This window comes from Neoarius graeffei, chromosome 19 (assembly GCF_027579695.1).
Source record: "Neoarius graeffei isolate fNeoGra1 chromosome 19, fNeoGra1.pri, whole genome shotgun sequence".
NCBI classification, from domain to species: domain Eukaryota; kingdom Metazoa; phylum Chordata; class Actinopteri; order Siluriformes; family Ariidae; genus Neoarius; species Neoarius graeffei.
This window is the reverse complement of record NC_083587.1, coordinates 54156188-54165639: the sequence shown is the minus strand read 5'-3', so window position 1 is coordinate 54165639 and position 9452 is coordinate 54156188. Positions and strand designations below refer to the sequence as shown.

Below are 9452 nucleotides of genomic sequence, written 5' to 3'. Positions count from 1 at the left end.
AATTCCAGCTGTAATTCCAAATCGTCCGTCTTGTTTACATGGATCTGGCGTTGGAGAGATAGAGGCTTGGCAGTGGAGATTTGAGTAGCTGTTTTCTGAGCTTAGTCAACAGGCCGGCTCTGCAGCCTCGCTTTTGCTTCGGCTCCCAGCGCGCCTCCTTCGCTTTGCTTCCGATAACAATCCACGGAGACCCCGCTGGTCTCGCAATCTCGTCCGGAATTTTTTTTTTTTTTTCTCGTCCGGAATGTTGTGCATGCGATGGAAATCGCTACAAACCGTCATTTTCTGCTGGAAACCAATGTCCAGTAAGTCCGTACGGTTGTAGTGGATATTGAAGTCCGGGACAGACGAACAACACTCAAAAATACACACAAAAAACATAAAAAACGTGCACAGGTAGGGAGAGCTTGTAGCCGCAGCCGTTGTAGTAGAATTGTATATAGTAGGGTTTTCCACAAGAAAAGGTAGAAGTAAAAGCAGAAGTAGAAGGCGGAATATGGCGTTTGACCTACAAGATGGCGTCTGTCACAATCTGGATCGGCTGTGATGTCACATGCAAGATCTCTATTGTAAACCAAAGATGGCGGAGTCACTCCCCATTCCTGCCTTGAAGAAACCAGTTGCTCTGATGTTCTCCCCAGGGGGGAGAAATAATCTTTTTTGCAAACTTCTAACTTGCAAAATTCTAACTTTGTTTACTGCCACTGTCAGTTGGCACACGGGGGATGTAGCTCAGTGGTAGAGCGCATGCTTCGCATGTATGAGGTCCTGGATCCAATCTCCAACACTCTCTTCTTAGTGTTTTGGAACACTAAAAGCAAGGTCCCAGCAGCCTTCCCTGCTTGAGGTGAAGTAGTTGACTTGCAGCTGTTCAATTTGCACCCATGGAGTAAATACAACATTCCAATCTTTGCTTTGCCCAAGCAACAATGCTCTGAAAAGCATGTAAGGAAGGTGCCAGCTCTCTCTGGCTTGGTTCTCATTCTCCCCATGGGATGGAAACAAGCTTTAGGTTGTAGGCTACCTGCTCAGGCATGGTGGCCAAGTAGGAAGGGGTCATTCTCAAAGTTCATGGGTTCAAGCCCCCTTCATGCCTTCTAAAAGTTGAACAACGTCAACCTGTTTTTCTAGCCATCCTGATACGAGTGCTATTTATTCTGCATGAAATAACTTCTTTCACTCCTGCAATGCACCATCTTGAACTATGGTTTTCTAGACTGTGATGTACCGATGTGGTGTAACAATGTCTGTCTGTCATGCACCAGAAGAAGTGTGGGTACAAAAAGCCAATGGTATTGTACCAGTGGCAAATATGTAATCCTGATTCATGAGAATCAAGAAATAGCTTAGCCTATGTCTTTGACCAGTAACATAGCATCAGGTATTTTCACCATTTGCTTTGGGCCATACTGGTGTCTTATGGTTCTGAGCATGTCTCAGCAGGATCAGCACTGTTACTGCCTTGTTACTTGTGAAAATAGATTTTCCCAAGTATGTTGATCTGTCCGTTTGTTTGTTGGTGCTCTAGCGTCGTCATTTCTTGACCAATCTTCACCAAAATGCACAGTACAACTCACGAGGGTCATACAAAGACATCATTAGTTTTTATGGGTCAAAGGTCAAGGTCATCAAGGTCAAATTTAGTAAAAACACCTATTCAGCCATAACTTACATTTCTTTGTGATTTTCGCAAGTATCGTGCTCTGCACAACTTTTCATCTATTTGTTGGTCTGCGGAGGGATGTGCCAGTGCTGATGCCTTTGGATCAGATTGTATCGGGCATGTCTGTTGTGCCAATCAAAGGTCATAACCAAGAAGTATATACTCAGACGACATGTATCCCTCATGCCACAGAAGAATTATGTGTGCAAAAGACTCAATATTGTAAACTAAAGATGGCGGAGTCACTCCCCATTCCTGCCTTGAAGAAACCAGTTGCTCTGATGTTCTCCCCAGGAGGGAGAAATAATCTTTTTTGCAAACAATTATTCTAACTTTGCCTACTGCCACAGTCAATTTGCTCATAGGGGATGTAGCTCAGTGGTAGAGCACATGCTTCGCATGTATGAGGTCCTGGGTTCAATCCCCAGCATCTCCAAAGCTCTCTTCTTAGTGTTTTGGAATACTAAAAGCAAGGTCCCAGCAGCCTTCCCTGCTTGAGGTGAAGTAGTTGTCTTGCAGCTGTTCAATTTGCACCCATGGAGCAAATACAACATTCCAATCTTTGCTTTGCCCAAGCAACATCTCATCTCATTATCTCTAGCCACTTTATCCTGTTCTACAGGGTCGCAGGCAAGCTGGAGCCTATCCCAGCTGACTACGGGCGAAAGGCAGGGTACACCCTGGACAAGTCGCCAGGTCATCACAGGGCCGACACATAGACACAGACAACCATTCACACCTACGGTCAATTTAGAGTCGCCAGTTAACCTAACCTGCATGTCTTTGGACTGTGGGGGAAACCGGAGCACCTGGAGGAAACCCACGTGGGCACGGGGAGAACATGCAAACTCCACACAGAAAGGCCCTCGTCGGCCACGGGGCTCGAACCCGGACCTTCTTGCTGTGAGGCGACAGCGCTAACCACTACACCACCGTGCCGCCTGCCCAAGCAACAATGCTCTGAAAAGCATGTAAGGAAGGTGCCAGCTCTCTCTGGCTTGGTTTTCATTCTCCCCCTGGGGTGAAACTAAGCTTTAGGTTGTCGGCTCCCTGCTCAGGCACGGTGGCCAAGTGGAAAGGGGTCATTCTTGAAGTTCATGGGTTCAAGCCCCCTTCATGCCTTCTAAAAGTTGAACAACATCAACCTACTTTTCTAGCCATCCTGATACGAGTGCTATTTAATCTGCATGAAATAACTTCTTTCACTCCTGCAATGCACCATCTTGAACCATGGTTTTCTAGACTGTGATGTACCGATGTGGTGTAACAATGTCTGTCCGTCATGCACCAGAAGAAGTGTGGGTACGAAAGGCCAATGGTATTGTGCCAGTGGCAAATATGTAATCCTGATTCACGAGAATCAAGAAATATCTTAGCCTATGTCTTTGACCAGTAACATAGCATCAGGTGTTTTCACCATTTGCTTTGGGCCGTACTGGTGTCTTATGGTTCTGAGCATGTCTCAGCAGGATCAACATTCTTCTGTGTGCCTTGTTGCGGTCTTGTCTTTTTGTTTATTGGTCTGTGGAACAATGTGCCAGTGCTGATGCCTTTGTATCAGATTGAATCAGATAAGTCTGTAGTGTTGATCAGACGTTAGAACTCAGAAGTATATTTTCAGACAATGTCTGTCCATCATGTAGCAGAAGAATTCTGTGTGCCTGTTGACAGTGCTGTGACATGTATGAACAGAAATTGCATAAGCCCTCATCATTAGTAATTTCTTAGCCTGGTTCTTTGACCAGTAGCTTCGCACCAGGTGTTTTCATTGTTTGCATTTGGTCATAGTGGTGTCATCATTTTGACCATGGCTTAGCAGGGCCAAAACCCTTTGCCTCACACTGTTCCTGCTTTGGCTTATTTGTTTGCTGATCCTGTTGGATGTATGTCACCTAAAGGACCCTTGCTCAGGTATGGTGGACAAGTAGCATGGCCTTGATCTTGTAAACCACAAATCCTGGGTTCAATCCCCATTCATACCTTGTAAAAGTTGAAGAATATAATATAAAGTTGCCATTCTGTTATTGTGATGCAACACAGTGGTATATATGACCCTCTCCTAACTTTTTTGAAACTTGTTGCTGGCATCAAATTCAAACTGAGCATTTATTTTAAAACATTTTTAAAAAAACATAATTTAAAAAACAATTAAATTTCTCGGTTTCAACATTTGATATGTTGTCTTTTTACTATTTTCAATGAAATATAGGGTTTCCATGATTTGGAATCATTACATTGTGTTTTTATTTATGTTTTATACAGTGTCCCACTTTTTTTGGAATTGGGATTGTATTAGTGTTATTAGTATTTATTATAAAGGAGCTGTAGCTCTGTTTGTGTGTGTGTATGTGTGTGTGTGTGTGAATATACCCGCTTTATTGTGCAAGTCCAAGACCCTTTTCTGAAAAGTAAATGTCCACAGTGTCATTAACCTGTTACAAAGCTGACTGTTTTAGGACAAACCTCACGTCTCAGTCTAAATTCCGTTTCAGAGATATGCACGTTCTTGTGAACAGAATATTCAGAATTTAAACTGGTTTAAACTGCAAAATCCAATCATCTGACAATTTTGGTTCATTTTGCAGATCAGTCCCAGTGTACCATCATGCTTGGTGAACAAGTCTCTAACACAGATTTGGCTTTATGTACCCTGTAGCCTTCATCCTGAAATATGGGAGTGTCAATCTTTTGTTCTGCTTGGACATGAAGCACAAACAGCAACCTATGAATCTAGATTAGATTAGATTAGATTAGATTAGATTAGATTAGATTAGATTAGATTAGATTAGATTAGATTAGATTAGATTAGATTAGATTCACTTTATTCATCCCACATCAGGGAAATTCACGTGTTACAGTAGCAAGAAAATGTCAAACAGATAACAAATAAAACTGAAATAAAAATTAGACAAACGAAGGATTAAATACAAAGGGCTATTTGCATTATCTACCATGAAAAAGTATAGAAAAATTGCCTTATTGAGAGGCTCGGAAAAATTGCACATTACAGGTAGACTCTGTATGTATACACACACATACTGTATATACATAAATAATATTTATATATACTGTATATAAATATAAACATAACTATGCATAAAAATAGTTTAATGCCTATATTATTGCACATAATAATTGCATCGATGAGAGATGGCAGAGGTAGTAATGGTGAAGTAGTGCAAATATAACGACGAACAGGTTATTGGTGCTACGTTACAAGTTGTGGGTGTTATACAGTCTGACAGCAGCAGGTATGAATGACCTGCGGTATCTCTCCTTCTTACACCGTGGGTGTAGCAGTCTACTACTAAAAGAGCTGCTTAAAGCCCCCACAGCCTCATATAGGGGGTGAGAGGGGTTATCCATGATTGAGGTCAGCTTGGCTAACATCCTCCTCTCACCCACCACCTCAATGGAGTCCAGAGGACAGTCCAAGACTGAGCCAGCCCTTCTGACCAGTTTATTAAGTTTCTTCCTGTCCCTCTCTGAACTTCCACAGCCCCAGCAGACCACAGCGTAGAAAATCGCTGATGCTACCACAGAGTCATAAAAAGTCCTAAGCAGTGTCCTGCACACACCAAAAGACCTCAGTCTTCTCAAGAGGTGGAGACGACTTTGGCCCTTCTTGTACAGGACATCTGTGTTGTTAGTCCAGTCCAGTTTGTTGTTAAGGTGAATACCCAGGTATTTGTACTCCTCCACAATCTCAATGTCCAAACCCTGGATGTTCACTGGTGCAATTTGAGGAACCGTCCTTCTGAAATCAATCACCACTTCCTTTGTCTTGCTGGCATTGATGCGCAGGTGGTTCAGTTCGCACCAGGCGACAAAGTTGGTGATGACTTCTCTGCACTCCAGATCGTCCCCCTCTGACACACGTCCAACGATGGCTGTATCATCTGAGAACTTCTGGAGGTGGCAGCTGTCCATGTTGTAGCTGAAGTCAGATGTGTAAAGTGTAAATTGGAAAGGAGAGAGCACTGTACCCTGTGGAGCCCCTGTGCTACAGACTACCACATCAGACACACAGTCGCGGAGCCTCACATACTGCGGTCTGTTAATGAGGTAGTCGATGATTCATGCAGCCAGGTGGCAGTCAACACCAGCTCTTTCCAGCTTCCCCTTAAGCAGTGATGGCTGGATTGTGTTGAAAGCACTGGAGAAGTCAAAGAACATGATTCTCACAGTGCTCCCAGTGCCCTCCAGGTGCAAAAGTGACCGGTGTAGCAGGTAAATGACAGCGTCATCCACACCAATGCCCGGTCGATATGTGAACTGCAGGGGGTCCATCTCGCTGTTCACCAGGTGTCGGAGGTGGGAGAGAACAATCCTCTCCATGATCTTCATTAGGTGAGACGTTAAAGCTACTGGCCGAAAGTGATTGAGCTCCCTGAGGTGCACAGTCTTGGGAACTGGAACCACACATGATGTTTTCCACAGAAGTGGAACTTTCTCCAGACTGAGGCTCAGGTTGAAAATGTACAGAAGAATCCCACAGAGCTGACCTGCACAGTCCTTAAGCAGTCTGGAGTTGATACCATCAGGGCCAGCAGCTTTCCTTGTTTTGATCCTCCTCAGCTCCTTCAACACCTGATCAGCTGTTATGGAGAGGCGAGGGGTGTAGCCGAGGTGTGAGTCCTGTAGAGTGAGGTCGGGGGTGGAGTGTGTGGATTGGTCTGGCAGGGATCGGAGGGGGGTGATGTGGTGTGAGGAGGGAGCTGTTGGTGTCAGAGGTATTATGAGGGGAGAGGGGTGGTGGTGGAGTAATATCACAGACCGGTCAGGACTATGGTGAGTGGGGGAGGGTGGGGTGGCACAGTCAAATCTGTTGAAAAAGAGATTCAACGCATTTGCCCAGTCTTGGACCCCAGATACAGGGCCCCTCCCACTGTCCTTTGTGTGGCCAGAGATGGTTTTCAGGCCTCTCCATACCTCTCCAGTGTTGCTCCCCTTGAGGTGCTCCTCCAGCTTCCTCCTGTACCTGTCCTTGCCTCTCCTTATCCCCCTCTAAGGAGAGGCAAGGACAGCTACAGGAGGAAGCTGGAGGAGCGCCTCAAGGGGAGCAACACCGGAGAGGTATGGAGAGGAATCTAGACAACAAGCTGACCATCTGCTTTTATGCTGAATTTCATTTGTCCAGCTATGAGTTATAGATATTGTTCAATAAGCTGTTGTATTTGGAAGATGTATCTAATTTTATTATGAATATAGCTGACCAAAAATGTCAGCAGTAAGTAAAGAGTGAAGCTCATCCAGGAGAACATCAGTACACCCTCAACTTGCACTCTATTGTGCTCTATTTTGCCTTGCTGTTACCTTTTGAGGTGATCAGTGACCTCTATTTTTAGCAGTTACATACACTGACTAGTTTATCAGATTCACCATTCACATGGTAGCTATAGATAGTTTTCACATGACGTCACAGAGTCGGGGAGTCCCTGGTGGCGGCCATCTTGGAGGGCAAGCTTACCATATGGGTCACTGAGCACACATTGTAGTGCGCGAGTTACATTCATTTATATATTATTTACATTTATTTAAAGCTAGCAATGGTGCAAACTTGTTGTATTCACGGCTGTCATAATAGGTCAGATGATGAAGTCAAGCGGAGCTTTTATGGAATTCCCACTGTACGGGAGCACGAAGGCGAGCAAACAAAGAAACTCAGCATACAAAGGAGAAATCTATGGCTTGCGAGAATCAACCGCAAGGATTATCAGCCTTCCAAACACAGCAAAGTCTGCTCCGATCATTTTATAAGTGGTAAGTTGTTTAAATAAACAATCGAGTTTAAGTTTGTTTTTGGAAACAAAAACATCATGTGAACAATCTCTGGAGAATGCCTAACTGGAACCGCTGAGTGTACGTTTACATTATAATGTAAGGCAAGGCAAGTTTATTTATATAGCACATTTCATACACAGTGGCAGTTCAATGTGCTTTACAGAAGTAAAAGCAAAACAGTAAGCAATAGAAAATAAAATTACATAAAATAAATGGGGAAGAAAAATAATAAGAATTAAACAATAGTAGAAATTAAATTATAAAATGAAATAAAAGTTCAATTTAAAAAAAACCAGCAGAATAAAAGTTAAGTAAAATTTAAAACATGCAGAGACTGTAAAAGTAAAGAGTTTAAAACATGTAGAGATGACAATATTAATAATTTAGCAGAAAGCATCTGAAAACAGCTTGGTCTTTAACCTAGATTTGAAGCTGCCAACAGCAGGAGCATTTTTGATGTCCTCTGGCAGTTGGTTCCATAGCTGTACTGCATAGTAGCTAAAAGCTGCTTCACCACACTTTGTTTTAACAACAGGTTTTACCAGTAAATTTTTCTGTTGCGATCTGGTAGATCTGATTGGGTTAGGCCGCTGCAACATATCAAAGAGGTAATTGGGCCCTGTACCATTTAGAGATTTGTACACCAGCAGCAATAATTTAAAGTCAATTCTGTAGCTTACTGGAAGCCAGTGAAGGGACCTTAGAATTGGAATAATGTGCTCTGTTCTTTTTGTTCGTGTGAGAACCCTAACCGCTGCATTTTGAACCAGCTGAAGTCGTTTGATGGTCTTTTTTGGCAGGCCTGTGAAAAGGCCATTGCGGTAATCAACCCTACTAGAGATGAAGGCATGTATAAGTTTTTCCAGATCATTTTTTGACATAAGTCCTCGTAGTTTGGAAATGTTTTTTAGGTGATAAAATGCTGTTTTAGTGATTGCTTTCATGTGACTGTCAAAGTTTAGCTCGTTGTCAATGAAAACACCAAGATTTTTAACCATTTCTTTTGTTTTAATCCCCTTTGTGTCAAGAATAGTGGTAATCCTGAGTCTTTCATCTTTTTTTCCAAATAGAATTACTTCTGTTTTATCTGTGTTCAGCTGAAGAAAATTTTGTGACATCCAGTTGTTGATTTGGTCGATACACTGGTAGAGACATTCAAGGGGGGCATAATCATTAGGTGATAGAGCAAAATAAATTTGGGTGTCATCTGCATAGCAGTGATACAAAATTGAATTGTTCTTGATAATTTGCCCAAGTGGGAGCATATAAAGGTTGAATAGTAATGGTCCAAGAATTGACCCCTGGGGGACACCACAGGTCAAGGACATTGATGTTGAGGAACAATTTCCCATGGTAACAAAGAAGCTTCTATCTTTTAAGTATGATTTTAACAAATTGATAACTTTACCAGTCAACCCAACCCAGTGTTCAAGTCGATATAGCAAGTCGATATATTTTTGAAAAACATTTTAGGTCTATTCTGTAGTCCTGAGCGGTGTGCAGGACTGCGCAAATGTGCGCAGCTTCCCGATTTAAACTGGTTTTTTGTCATCCTTATACTTCCTGTTTCATGGACTGTAACGGATTTGCTTATTTAGTAATTTTAATACAGAATTTACTTTGAAATTATAATCAGACACTCCAACGCCCCCCCTAAAAAAAAAATCGGATCTGCGCGATTCAGGCGGCATCCGCCAAAAGGTGCGCTGTGAATATATAAAGTTGTATATATCAGACAGCCTTTAAAGTTTGATGAAGTCAGTTTCAGGCTTTGGAGCAGGCTTTGGCAGTTTCAGGCTTTGGCAGCCCTGCATAGTCATAGTGTAGGCTCATTTGTAATTTCGTGTAATTTTTTTGTTAAAGGAAAAACTCATTTGATTTTGAAAGAAGATATCATTGGTGGCACGGTGGTGTAGTGGTTAGTGCTGTTGCCTCATAGCAAGAAGGTCCTGGGTTCAAGCCCCGGGGCCGGCGAGGGCCTTTCTGTGTAGAGTTTGCATGTTCT

At 42.8% G+C, this 9452-nt stretch overlaps 1 non-coding gene across 1 annotated transcript; it reads left to right on the top strand.

The window, feature by feature from the left end:
- The first annotated feature begins 2027 nt into the window (after positions 1 to 2027).
- On the top strand, positions 2028 to 2099 carry trnaa-cgc (transfer RNA alanine (anticodon CGC)). Its single transcript has one exon. It is a non-coding gene; the product is annotated as a tRNA-Ala (tRNA).
- The last annotated feature ends 7353 nt before the right edge of the window (positions 2100 to 9452 follow it).